The sequence below is a fragment of the Sapajus apella genome, unplaced genomic scaffold (assembly GCF_009761245.1).
Source record: "Sapajus apella isolate SASKATOON/1434 unplaced genomic scaffold, GSC_monkey_1.0 scaffold7, whole genome shotgun sequence".
NCBI lineage: Eukaryota > Metazoa > Chordata > Mammalia > Primates > Cebidae > Sapajus > Sapajus apella.
In genome coordinates this window covers 38,255,122-38,268,756 of record NW_022436947.1, presented here as the reverse complement: position 1 = coordinate 38,268,756, position 13,635 = coordinate 38,255,122, and the positions used below count along the sequence as shown (strand labels likewise).

The 13,635-nt window shown below is 38.7% G+C and overlaps 1 long non-coding RNA gene across 1 annotated transcript in view; it reads left to right on the top strand.

Annotated features, from left to right (window-relative positions):
- LOC116550382 overlaps positions 1 to 11,900 on the top strand; it is a 30,723-nt gene extending 18,823 nt beyond the window's left edge. Inside the window, exons 2-3 of the long non-coding RNA XR_004268372.1 lie at positions 2,446 to 2,506; positions 11,065 to 11,900. This is a non-coding gene — a long non-coding RNA (uncharacterized LOC116550382). The remainder of the gene's footprint in view (positions 1 to 2,445; positions 2,507 to 11,064) is intronic.
- Positions 11,901 to 13,635: the final 1,735 nt, after the last annotated feature.

The window sequence follows — 13,635 nt, the reverse complement described above, 5'->3', positions numbered from 1 at the left end:
GTTCCTCACCCCCATCTAAGACCACCTCAGCCTGGATTTCATTGTCCATATCATTATCAGCATTTTGGTCAAAGCCATTCAACAAGTCTCTAGGGAGTTCCAAACTTTCCCACATTTTCCTGTCTTCTTCTGAGCCCTCCAAGCTGTTCCAACCTCTGCCTATTACCCAGTTTCAAAGTTGCTTCCACATTTTCAGGTATCTTTTCAGTAGCACCCCACTCTACTGGTATCAATTTACCTTATTACTCTGTTTTCACGCTCCTGATAATGAGACTGGGCAATTTACCAAAGAAAGAGGTTTATTGGACTTAGAGTTCCACATGGCTGGGGCTGCCTCTCAACCATAGTGGAAGGCAAGGAGGAGCAAGTCACACCTTACATGGATGGCAGCAGGCAAAGAGAGAACTTGTGCAAGCAAAGTTTTGTTTTTAAAGCCATCAGATCTTGTGAGACTTATTCACTATCACGAGAACAGCACAGGAAAGACCTACCCTATAGTTCAATTACTTCCCACCAGCTTCCTATCCGAACACATTGAAATTGTGGGAATTACAGTTCAGGATGAGATTTGGGTGGGTCCACAGCCAAACCATATCAGCTACCATATATATTATGCCAGCTGTGATAAATTTTATGGAGAAAATTAAAACATGGTAGTGAAAATGAGAATTTTGTGGGATGGTTTAGGTTGCCATTTTAGTAGAATGGCTCTTCCTGCAGAGAGACTCTAATAGAGAGCTTGAGAGCTCCATGAAGGCCCTTCTTTTCCTCTTTGCTCTAGCATTTTAAAACATTATTATTCTGTTTTGAAAACATAATTAACTTTGGGGCAGATTTTTTTTTTTTTTTACTATTTATTCAAATACTCATTGAGAACAATTTTTTGTGAAGTATATTACTAACTTGTATGTTTTCTAAATTATTCTTTAAAATTATTTTTGTAACTAACAAGCCATACTTGGAGTAAATGCATGTTTGGCCAGTATCCATCCATGCCTGTCAGATAGAAATAACTGCACAGCATTCATTTTAAGATGCAACAGGAATAAATGCAGTTTGTAGTTATAGGTATGAATTATAGTCACATTTTCCCTAACTGCTCATCTCAGAATTATTCACACACATTTTATTTCTTTAAACACACATCCTAATTCCAAAATAATTGATCACAATAACTGGTTACAATTATTTTGTGCCTACAATAATTGGTCACAGTTATTTTGTGACCACAATAATTGGTCACAAAATGATCTTTCTTTTTTTTGCATGCTTGTTCATAATGAGGTGTTCATGTGCATGTTAATTGTCATTGTTTTCATATTATAGTTGTTCAATAAATATTTGTTGTCTAAATAAAGGAAAACTACATGAGTCTAGTTTTAGAAGAACATTTTATATTGCTAGTAATACAAACATTTTATATTGCTAATAGGCAAGGGATTTAAAATATCTAGAAAAAGTTTCAGACTCTTATAAAATTTATCTGGCTATTTAAACCAGCCGTTTGTATTTCTGATAAAAGCAGGTGTTTCTGGTCAAGTTAATATGTATTTATTTTGAACATTGGCTTTGGGAGCCCAGACAGCTAACATATGTGCCAGATGGTTTTAATCATAATGGGTAATAAAAAATGAAAAGTAAAATGTTGAAATGCAAGACCTATATTTAACTCGAAAGCATAAACCTAACTATTTTCTCAACTCCTGTCCCATGTTTTAGTGGGAAACTTTGTGTGATATTAGTTTGAAATACATAAGGAACCTTTCCAAAGACAGTAAGCAAAAAGGATGACATTAACTTTATAGAGGCTCTCCTATGAGAGACAGTATGAGGCATTATGTGGACATTTGCAATAGATTTTACATGTTGAATATTCCTTATCCAAAATGCTTAGGACCAGAAGTGTTTCAGATTTCGAATTTTTTCAGATTTCTAAATACTTGCATATACATAATTGGGATATTTTGGGGATAGGACCCAGTGTAAACACGAAATTCATTTATGTTTCATATACACCTCATATATATATATAGCCTAAAGGTAATTTTATACAGTATTTTAAATAGTTTTGTGCATGAACAAAGTTAGTATACATTGAGCCACGAGAAAGTAAAGGTGTTACTATCTCAGTCACTCATGTGGAAATATGTGGTTGTTTGGCATCACCAGCATTCCTGACTCTGAATTTATTTGCTACCAAAGAGCCATCATTTTCTTAGACTTATCCACATGTAAATAATTAACAGTAAAAATATATGACCTGCCATTAATACAGTAAAATAATGCGTTCAGAATAACTAAGCAGCACAGTAGCAGCACCAGAATACCTGTACTGGCTGCAAAATAACAGCAACCACAAGCAACAGCAGGCTTGCTGTCTCCACCTATGATGCTGTGTTTTGATTAAAAAGTCACTGTACACTCTATTTCATTTTATTTTTTTAGGTAAGAAGAAACACTAGAAGCACCTGAAGGACTAGGAAGTGGGTGCTCTAGGGATGATTAGGTAATCTGCTAAATGGCTTTTTAAAAAATTTCCTCCAGAGTTATCTGCCTCATAAACAATGGTTTTTGTCTTAGAATTTTCTCTTTCATTTTGTAAACTGACATGATTTCTTGTTCAATTATGAATGTATACTGCTCTAGTCCTTCAATAATCCATCATACATTTTAACTATGCCTTCTATAGGCACCTTTTCTTTGGGTTAATCACATCATCTTCATCATCACTATTACTGTGATCATCTCGATCCAGAACCATTTCAGCTATTTCAACATTGGTCAATGAACAACTGGAGGCTCATTGTCAATGTTAAAATCCTCTTTGATATCTACGTCTCCCAGCTTGCTGATGAATTCCGAAAGCATATTATTTTGAATACATAAGGAGATCAGACATCCATTTTGTCTTAACTTGACATATGAAATCCCTCAAAATCACTGCTTTGTTCATCATCATCACTGCACATAGTCACAGGCTAGAGACTGCAGGCATGCAAAACTGTATCTTTAGTCACTGTCTTCCAAGCATTGGCAACAGCATATATGGCATCTTTCATGCTAAACTCGTTTTGCAAACCTTCCACACCCACACATCTCTGTCTTCACTGCTGCTAGAATACTGTTCAGGAAAGTGTTTTTATATTTACCCTTTGTTGATCTAAGGATACCCTGGCCACATGGCTGAATTAATAATCACATGTTGGGGATAGTAGATGGCATAAACATTTTTGATGAGAATTTCAGCAGGAGGATGAAAAGAACAGTTGTCATGAATAACAAAATCTTGTGGTCATCATCCAGTTCAGCTTCCCTGCAGAGAGCATGAACCTCTGGTACAAAACGTTGGGAAACCAATCAGAAAATATGTCCCTGGTGATCTGTGCACTTTAGTTAGCATAATGGTCTGGTAGGAAATCCACTCCTTTAAAGTAGGAGGGACACAAACTTTTGTCTGTCACAGCAAGTTTACAATGTGTGTGCATGCTGCATTAGCACATCCCAGCACAGTTATTCTGTCTTTGGCATCCTTAATTCCTACAGGGGTCATCTCATCAGCTGTAGTCAGTGTCTTCCTGGGGCAGTAACACAAAACAGTGATGTTTTATAAACATTATAGACTTGTTCTGGTGTCAGAAAATCTGACACCAGATAACTTTGGCACACTCATCAATCATTGCTGCTTTATGATCAGCAGATGCTTTATCACCTCGAATCGTAAAAAAATTAATGTTGTATCTTTTCTTAAGTGACTGCAGCCAGATATATTGAATATTCACAGTTCCCTTCAATTTTACATGATCACATGACATTTTAAGTGGCAAATGTTCACTGCATTGCTGATGGATCCAATCTTTCAATACATGATCAAAATCATTAGTTTTATGCAGTGGTTTTCTGTTTTTCACTAATTTTTAATCATCATTTTTAACATAGAACTCCAACAGTTTATCCTTCTGTTGTTTCAGGTCATATATGGTGGTCATTCTAACACCATACTCGTCTATGAAGATGTTTCACATCTGCACCACTGTCCAGTTTCTCCAACAGCTTCACTTTCTGTGCTATACTATGAACATAAATGCTTCCTCTTTTTCTGGTATCTGCAGGCCTTTTGAACACTTTTCAACAATATCTTTACACCACAGAGTAGAGAATAAGCAAGAAAACACAGGGAGTAATGCATATAGATCTTTACCTCATGTAGGTAAACTGCTACTGGCACATCCAGCCTACACATGTCATTTTATTACATTTTATGGATGTGCTTTCATGGAGGAATTTGGGCATGCACAGAAAATATATATTGCAGCTGAAGTGGGGTGGAAGGGCCTTTTTTGCCCCTGGAGATGCTGAATAAACTCTGCCTTGTATGCCTGAATTTTTACTGCGGTTCATCACTTGGGGTCAGGTGCTTCAAACTTTGGAGCATTTTGGATTTCAAATTAGGGACGCTTAATCTTTATGTGTTCTTAATCCCATTCACAGCACCTCATATATGAGGAAACAGACTCAAGTAACTTGGCCAACAAAGTGCACCAAGTGAGTGTGGTAATGATAGCAATGACATGAGGAAGCTGTTTCCAAAGGGGGTTAGGCAACCTCCCCAAAGTTGCTCACTAGGAAAGTGGCAGAGCCGGGATCTAACTCCATAGTCCAAAAGCAGCACTGTCAGCCTGGAGAGACCGCAGAAACTTATAATTTTAGAATTGAAAGAGATTTCACAGATCATCTAGTTTGTTCAACTACTCCAGCACACCAATTTTACAGATCTAGAAACTGAAGTACAATAATATTTTTTTATTATACTTTAAGTTCTGGGGTACATGTGCAGATTGTGCAGGATTGTTAGATAGGTATATGCATGCCTTGATGGTGAAGTACAATAATATTAATGTGCTTTCAAATGAGGATAAGATGTGAAATTATTAGTTGAATTGAATTTTTTGCTGAGTGTGTTGTAGGCATTCACATTTTAGTAAGTAAAGGAGAGGATGCTGTGATAATACCTGGAGAGAAGGATGTTGCTGGCAGTGAGCTAATCATCAGTGAACGAAGTAAACAAGATCCAGGTGTTTGTGCTTTCCAGGGCTCCCCACTCTCTCTCTGTTCCCCTATTTTGATATACTTAAAAACTGTTGAGGGCACCCTGGGAGTTTAGAGAAATCATAAAGGTATATATTAGGAGTATGAAGTTCCCCAAAATTAGCCCATTCTTTACTAGTTTCCATTTGGAAGTACTTTTGTTATGTAAAACAATTACAAGAAAGTTGCTCGTTAAAAGGAAATATCTATAGATCTGTAAGCCTGAACGGTAAGGTTCTCTAGATGATCTGTTTACTAGATCTCTTGCAGAATAAAACCATTTGTAATGTCATAGAGTCTTTTTTTGCTTTGGACAGAAATGAATACTTTACTCATGGTATTTAATTTTTAAAAAGACAACTCCTTTGCCTCTCATTCAAAGCAAAGCTCATCCCCCCCTACTGTCTTCAGCCATGTCCAGTTAAGTGTACACACTCCACAAAGCTGCCTTCTATCAGAGAACTTTTCCTATGAGAGAGCCTCTTTCAGGTTGCAGATTCCACAAACTCCCTCTCTGTAAAGAGCTGGTTTCAGTGTTTCTCATCCTTATAATCAGGAAGTTCATCTCTGCATTTACCACATGTAATCCTACTATATTTCTCCTGGCTCTGCCTGCTGTGCCACTGGGACAAGCTAGACAAAATTCAGTTGCTAGGGAGCCTTACCAAACTGTCAAGGGAATGGCTACTGCCATAGAAGTGCCAGAACAAACTGTAATGTGCCCACCATGCCCTTTAAGTGACAGTAACCCCACTCTGATGCCCAGCTCAGCCTGGCCACTCCTGGAAGTTTTAGTACTTCCAGTTTATTTTATCCCTTTTCCTCACATTTCCCATCAATATAACTACTTATTAGCTATTAAGAGTGGAGAAAAGTGATTATCTAATTAAATATTTTTCATTTAAGTATGAATAATTTTAAAAAGACTTTTTACTCAAGTATTTACTTTTTTTTTTTTTTTTTTTTGAGACAGAGTTTCACTCTTGTTACCCAGGCTGGAGTGCAATGGCGCGATCTCGGCTCACCACAACCTCCACCTCCTGGGTTCCAGCAATTCTCCTGCCTCAGCCTCCTGAGTAGCTGGGATTACAGGCATGCGCCACCATGCCCAGCTAATGTTTTGTATTTTTAGTAGAGACGGGGTTTCACTATGTTGACCAGGATGGTCTCGATCTCTTGACCTCGTGATCCACCCGCCTCAGCCTCCCAAAGTGCTGGGATTACAGGCTTGAGCCACCGTGCCCGGCTAGGTATTTACTTTTTAAAGTAAGCACCTACTGATTAAAGAATAAAATGCTTTTTACTGAACCGTATTAGCAGTTGGGGCTAATATTGCCTCCTTTTAGGTCTGTTTAGAATAAGTGTAATCAGAAACTATAAAGGTGCCGTTACAACTGATCCCAAAGAAGTACAAAAGATTCTCAGAGACTCCTGTGAACAGCTCTACTCACATAAACTAGAAAATCTAGAAGAAATTGATAAATTCTTGGAACATACAACCTCCCAAGATTGAATTAGGAAGAAATTGAAGCCCCAAACAGACCAATACTGAGTTTCAATATTGAAACGGTAATAAAAAATCTACCAATCAAAAAAAAAGCCCAGGACCAGATGGATTCACAGCTGAATTCTCCAGATGTACAAAGAAGGGCTTGTTATGAATTCTACTGAAAGTATTCCAAATAATTGAGGAGGATAGACTCCCTCCTAACACATTCTATGAAAACAGCACCACCTTGATACCAAAACCTGGCAAAAACTTAAGGAAACAAGAAAACTACAGGCCAGTATTTCTAATAAACATAGATGCAAAAATTCTCAACAAAACACTAGCAACCAGATCCAATAGCACATCAAAAAGTTAATTCACCATGATCAAGTAGGCATCATTCCTGTGACGCATGGTTGGCTCAACATACACAGATCAATAAATGTGATTCACCACATAAACAGAATTGAAAACAAAAACCATATGATCATCTCATTAGACATGGAAAAACTTTGATAAAATCTAACATCCTTTCATGATTTAAAAAAAAAAACCCTCAAAAGACTAGAGGCATCAAAGGAACATACATTAAAGTAATGAACCATCTCTGAGACGCCCACAGCCAACATCATGCTGAACAGGCAAAAACTGGAAGCATTCCCCTTGAGAACTAGAACAAGACAAAGATACCCACTCTCACCACTCCTATTCAACATAATACTGGAAATGCTAGCCAGAGCAGTCAGGCAAGAGAAAGAAAGAAAAGACATCCAGATAGGAAAAGAAAAAGTCAAACTATCTCACTTTGCAGATGATATGATTCTATACCTGGAAAACCCTAAAGACTCTGCTAAAAGGCTCCTGGAGCTGAAAAATTGCTTTAGTAAAGTTTCAGGATATAAGATTAAATGTACAAAAATCAGTAGCATTTCTATACAACAATTATGTTCAAAATTAAAGCCAACTCAAGAATACAATCCCATTTACAATATCCACAAAAGAATAAAATACCTGGGAGTACACCCAAGGAGATGAAAGGTCTCTGCAAGGAGAGCTACAAAACTGCTGTAAGAAATCACAGGGCCAGATGCGGTGGCTCACACCTGTAATCCCAGCACTTTGGGAGGCCAAGGCAGGCGGATCACCTGAGGTCAGGAGTTTGAGACCAGCCTGGCCAACATGGTGAAACCCCATCTCTACTTTTTAAAAAATACAAAAAGTAGCCAGGCGTAGTGGTGTGCACCTATAGTCCCAGATACTCTGGAGGCTGAGGCAGAAGAATAGCTTGAACTCGGCAGGTGGATGTTGCAGTGAGCTGAGATCACACCATTGCACCCGAGCCTGGGCAACAGAGCAAGACTCCGTCTCAAAAAAAAAAAAAGAAAGAAATTACAGGTCACACAAACAAATGGAAATGACAATTCATGCTCATGGATTAGAAGAGTTAATATCATTAAAATGGCCATACTGCCTAAAACAATCTGTAGATTCAATGCTATTCCTGTGAAATTACCAAAGTCATTTTTCACAGAAATAGAAACAACTATTATAAAATAAGTTTATAATGTCTATTCTGGACATAGATCTTGGGAAAGAACTTATGACCAAGTCCTCAAAAGCAATTGCAACAAAAACAAAAATTGACAAGTGGGATCTAATTAAACTAAAGAGCTTATTATGCACAGCAAAAGAAACTTATCACCAGAGTAAACAGGCAACCTCCTGAATGGGAGGAAATATTCACAAATTATGCATCCAACAAAGTTCTAATATCCAGAATCTGTAAGGAACTTAACAAACAAAAACCTTACTGAAAAATGGGCAAAAGACATGAGCAGACACATCTCAAAAGAAGACAGACAAGTGGCCAACAAACATATGAAAAAATGTTCCACATCACTGATCATTAGAGAAATGCAAATCAAAACCACAATGAGGGCCGGGCATGGTGGTTCATGCCTGTAATACCAGCACTTTGGGAGGCCAAGGTAGGTGGATCACCTGAGGTCAGGAGTTTGAGACTAGCCTGACCAACATGTTAAAACCCCATCTCTACTAAAAATACAAAAAAATTAGCCCAGTGTGGTCGTGTGTGCCTGTAATCTCACCTACTTAGGAGGTTGAGGCAGGAGAATTGCTTGAACTCGGGAGGAGGAGGTTGCAGTGAGCCAAGACTGTGCCACCGTACTCCAGCCTGAGTGACAAAGTGAATATCTCAAATACGCAGACATACACAAAAACCACAATGAGATACCATCTCACACAAATCAGAATGGCTGTTATTAAAAAGTTAAAAAGATAACAGATGCTGGTGAGGCTGTGGAGAAAAGGGAACGCTTATACACTTTTGGTGGGAATGTAAATTAGTTCAGCCACTGTGGAAGGCAGTTTGGAGAATTCCCAAAGAACTCAAAAGCAAATTAACACTCAACCCAGCAATTCCTTTACTGGTCATATATCCAAAAGAAAACAAATCATTCTTTACAATGTGTCTCACTTGTTCATCACAGCACTATTCACAATATCAAAGTCATGAAATCATTCTAGGTGCTCATCCACGGTGAACTGGAGAAAGAAAATGTACATATACTTTGTGGAATACTACAGTGTAATTAAAAAGAACAACATCATGTCCTTTGCAGCAACATGAGTGCAACTGGAGATCAACCTAAGCAAATTAATGCAGGAATAGAAAAACACATACTGCAATCCCAGCACTTTGGGAGGCCGAGGCCGGCAGATCACAAGGTTAGGAGTTTGAGACCAGCCTGGCCCATATGGTGAAATTTTGTATTTTGTAAAAATACAAAAATAGCCAGGCATGGTGGCACATGCCTGTAGTCCCAGCTACTCAGGAGGCTGAGGCAGAAGAATTGCTTGAACTCAGGAGGTGGAGGTTCCTGGGTGATGGGATCATTTGTACCCCAAACCTCAGCATCATGCAATATATCCAGGAACCTACCTGCACATGTACCCCCTGAATCTAAAGTAAATTTTGAAAAACTAACAAAACAAATAAATTTAGAAGTAGTAATAAAGGGTTTAGCAGATTATATTCATAAAGCAAATTCTATCTATTATTAGTATTAGGTATTAGTATTAGATACTATAGTGCAAATTATCTTTGATTATATAAATAATATTTGCATGGCTTCATCTGAAAAGCTTTCTGTTTTATTACAGTTCATGCTAATTGTTCTGAAATGCAAAGTAGAACTGTAAGCTCAGTTTTTAAAATTTGTTCTTATAGGTCTGATTATATGTCCTTTAAAGATTTTGGTTGCTTTTTCCTGGAATCTCCAATTAATTTGTACTGTATCCATAAGCTTTTATTTTTCTTATATTTCTGTGAAATGTGTATATTTTTAAATGTGAAAAGTCAAAGCAGAAACATTGCTACAACTAAACCCTAACAAATACTGAGAACCAAGGAAGGATAACCTCATGATTAGTAAATTTTATATTATTTCTATATAACAATGTTAGACTCATTTTAAAATATGCTACTTTCCTGACTCCTTTCTTTTCTGTTTTTGTTTTGTTTTGTTTTGTTTTGTTTTGTTTTGTTTTGTTTTGTTTTGTTTTGTTTTGTTTGAGTCTCACTGTCTCCCAGGCTGGAGTGCAGTGGCGTGATGGCTCACTCTGAGATTCTGGTTCTGGTGGTTCTCCTGCCTCAGTCTCCTGAGTAGCTGGGACTACAGAGGTGAGCCACCACTCTCAGCTAATTTTTGTATTTTTAGTAGAGAATGGGTTTCACAGGCTGGACATGGTGGCTAATGCCTGTAATCCCAGGACTTTGGGAGGCCGAGGCAGGCAGATCACCTGAGATCAGGAGTTCAAGGGCAGGCTGGCCAACATGGTGAAACACTGTCTCTTCTAAAAAGCACAAAAAAATTAGCCAGATGTGGTGGCAGGTGCCTGAAATCCCAGCTTTTTGGGAGACATAGGCAGGAGAATCACTTGAACTTTGGAGGCGGATGTTGCAGTAAGCTGAGACAGTGCCTTTGTACTCCAGCCTGGTCAACGAGAATGAAACTCCGTCTCAAAAAAATTTAAAAATTAGTTGGATGTGGTGGGACCTGACTGTAGTTCCCACTACTTGGGAGGCTGAGGTGAGAGGATTGTTTGAGCCTGGGAGGTGAGGCTGCAGTGAGCTGTGATCATGCCACTGCACTCCAGTCTGTGCGACAGAGTGAGAGAACCTGTCTCAAAAAGAAAAAAAAAAGGTAAAAGGAGGTCTTGAATGTTTCACTTTTACTCTCTTTATTAGGAGTATGAAATTTTTTATATGTAACAATTTAAATATGCTATTTTTCAAACAAAATACAAATGGTACTGTTACTTGTTGGATCATTTCTGTGTTCCCAACTTTGTGTGCATGCATTCTTTTTAAGCTATGATTTTGGACTCTCTTTGTATTTCAAAAACAATAAATTTTCTTTATAAAACTACCAAAAAGCAAGTGTTAATTTATTTAATATATTCTCCAGTTGAGAAATGGTCATGGAATCCAAGAGGCCATGTGTCGTGAAGTCAGAGAAATCATTCCTATGTTGTGGAGGCTGAACTGCTTCTGTAAGTACCTAGGTGGTCTGGCCGGATTTCCGGGTAGAATTATAATGATCTTTTATGTCATGATATGCCTTGCCCAAGTTGTGCAATGCAACTGTGAGAACCAAGCAAACCTTTTGTTCAACTAATTCAGTTCTGTTTCTTCTATGTCCAAATTAGGTTATTTCCATACAAACATGGTTTAATAGAATTTTTACCACCAGACAAGAAGGGTTGTAAAAATTTTTGTGGACGTAGTGATTAAAGAAAAACAAACTAGTTTGAAAATATGTTGTGAGCCAGCTAGGGCTCAGAGGACTTTATGGTCTTGATAAAATTCAGGTTCAGCCAAGAACAGGTGACATCAGATGCAATTGTTCTTTACAGGTGGCTCTCTCTATCTCCTTTCTACCCACCTGGGCTACCCACAAACTTCTTCCTCATCCTAAGACTCTGCCGCAAGTCTGGTAGGTGTGTCACATACTGCTGATACAATGCTGGAAGAGGCGCTTTTACTTCCTACTAAGGCCAAAGGCCAAGTTGGTCATTTGATTAGGAGTGAATGAGGTTGTTCTTCATCTGGGGCAGAAGATGGGAGCGAAAGAGGAGTATAAGAATGGTCCTGACAGGAGGGCATATTAAGTGTTAGCTTGAACTGTATCAAGTTTCTGTAGTTTTTACACAATGACTGATAGTCATCTGTTTCCTCTGAAGTAGATGATTTATTTTTATGCTTTGTGTTCTGCCTTCTAAATCTATTTTGAGAAAAATGTGAATCAACTAAGTTCAAACTCAATTTCAATTTGTACTTAATTCACTACCTTTTCTTTCCTTTTAAATTTTTATTTATTTATTTTTTTTTATTTATTTATTTTTGATACCAAGTCTTGTTCTGTCGCTAGGCTGGAGTGCAGTGGTGTGATCTCGGCTCATGGCAACCTCCGCCTCCTGGTTCAAGCAATTCTCCTGCCTCAGCCTCCCAATTAGCTGGGACTACAGGCGTGCACCACCACGCCCAGCTAATTTTTGTATTTTTAGTAGAGACAGGGTTTCACAATCCTGGCCAGGATGGCCTCGATCTCTTGACCTCGTGACCCGCCCACCTTGGCCTCCCAAAGTGCTGGGAGTACAGGCGTGAGCCACTGTGCCTGGCCAAGTTTTTATTTTTTTGAGATGAAGTTTCACTTTTGTCACCCAGGCTAGAGTGCAATGGCACCATCTCGGCTCACTGCAAACTCTACCTCCCCGGTTCAAGCGATTCTCCTGCCTCAGCCTTCTTAGTAGCTGGGATTACAGATGCTCACCACCATTTTCTGCTAATTTTTGTATTTTTAGTAGAGATGGGGTTTCTTCATGTTGGCCAGACTGGCCTCAAACTACTGACCTTGTAATCTGCCCACCTCGGCCTCGCAAAGTGCTGGGATTACAGGTGTGAGCCACTGTGCCCAGTCTTAATTCACTAGCTTTTCAAACACTAACCCCTCAAAGAAAAATAAAATAAGTCTGATCTAAAAAAATGATTTGGAAAATGTATTTTTAAAAAGAGAGGGAAAGAAATTGTCAACATATCTTTGGGCAGTTCTGTGCTATAATTTTACACTGTCAAGATCTGAAATTTCTAGGGACTCTGTTGCAAAAACTGCTCTTACATAAGGTATTTCTTCTTTGCCTTGTTCTATAATGTTTATAGCCTGCAACTGCTTTGTTATGAGGGTCTAACCCATATAAAGACACACAGATTGGTCAGGTGCGGTGGCTCATGCCTGTAATCCCAGCACTTTGGGAGGCCAGGGCAGGCAGATCATGAGGTCAGGCGATCGAGACCATCCTGGCCAACATGGTGAAACCCCGTCTCTACTAAAATACAAAAAAATTAGCTGGGTGTGGTGGCGCGTGCCTGTAGTCCCAGCTACTCAGGAGGCTGAGGCAGGAGAATCACTTGAATCTGGGCAGCGGAGGATGCCGTGAGCTGAAATCATGCCACTGCACTACAGCCTGGGCAACAGAGCAAGACTGTCTCAAAACAAAAAAGATATATAGATTATTAATCATATCTCTGTAATAAACAAATGATTACTGAAGGCCCACTATGTCCCAGTCACTGTATATGTGCCAAAGATAAAAAAATGAAACTCCCAGTCTTATTGGGGGTATATATACATAATAATATGAAACCGTCACAGAGACGTTAAAATAGACACCTACAAAGTACAACTGGGCCAGAAAATGGAACAACTAATTTTGCCAGAGAGAGTCAAATAATGTGGTAATATTTGATCAAGACCTTAAAGGATGACTAGAGATTCATCCAGTGGGTTTACTCAGTGGGAGTAGGCATTCCAATCACAGGGAACATTGTTTGCAAAAGTATGGAGGTCTGAAATGCAAGATAAACCCAGAAAGTGGCCTGGAACCACTGGAATTTAGGGTATAAAGATTAAGCATATCTCCCTCTTGCCAGTTGGCTGGCTCTCAGCTGCCTCTCACATTCCCCTCTTAGGATCCACTCC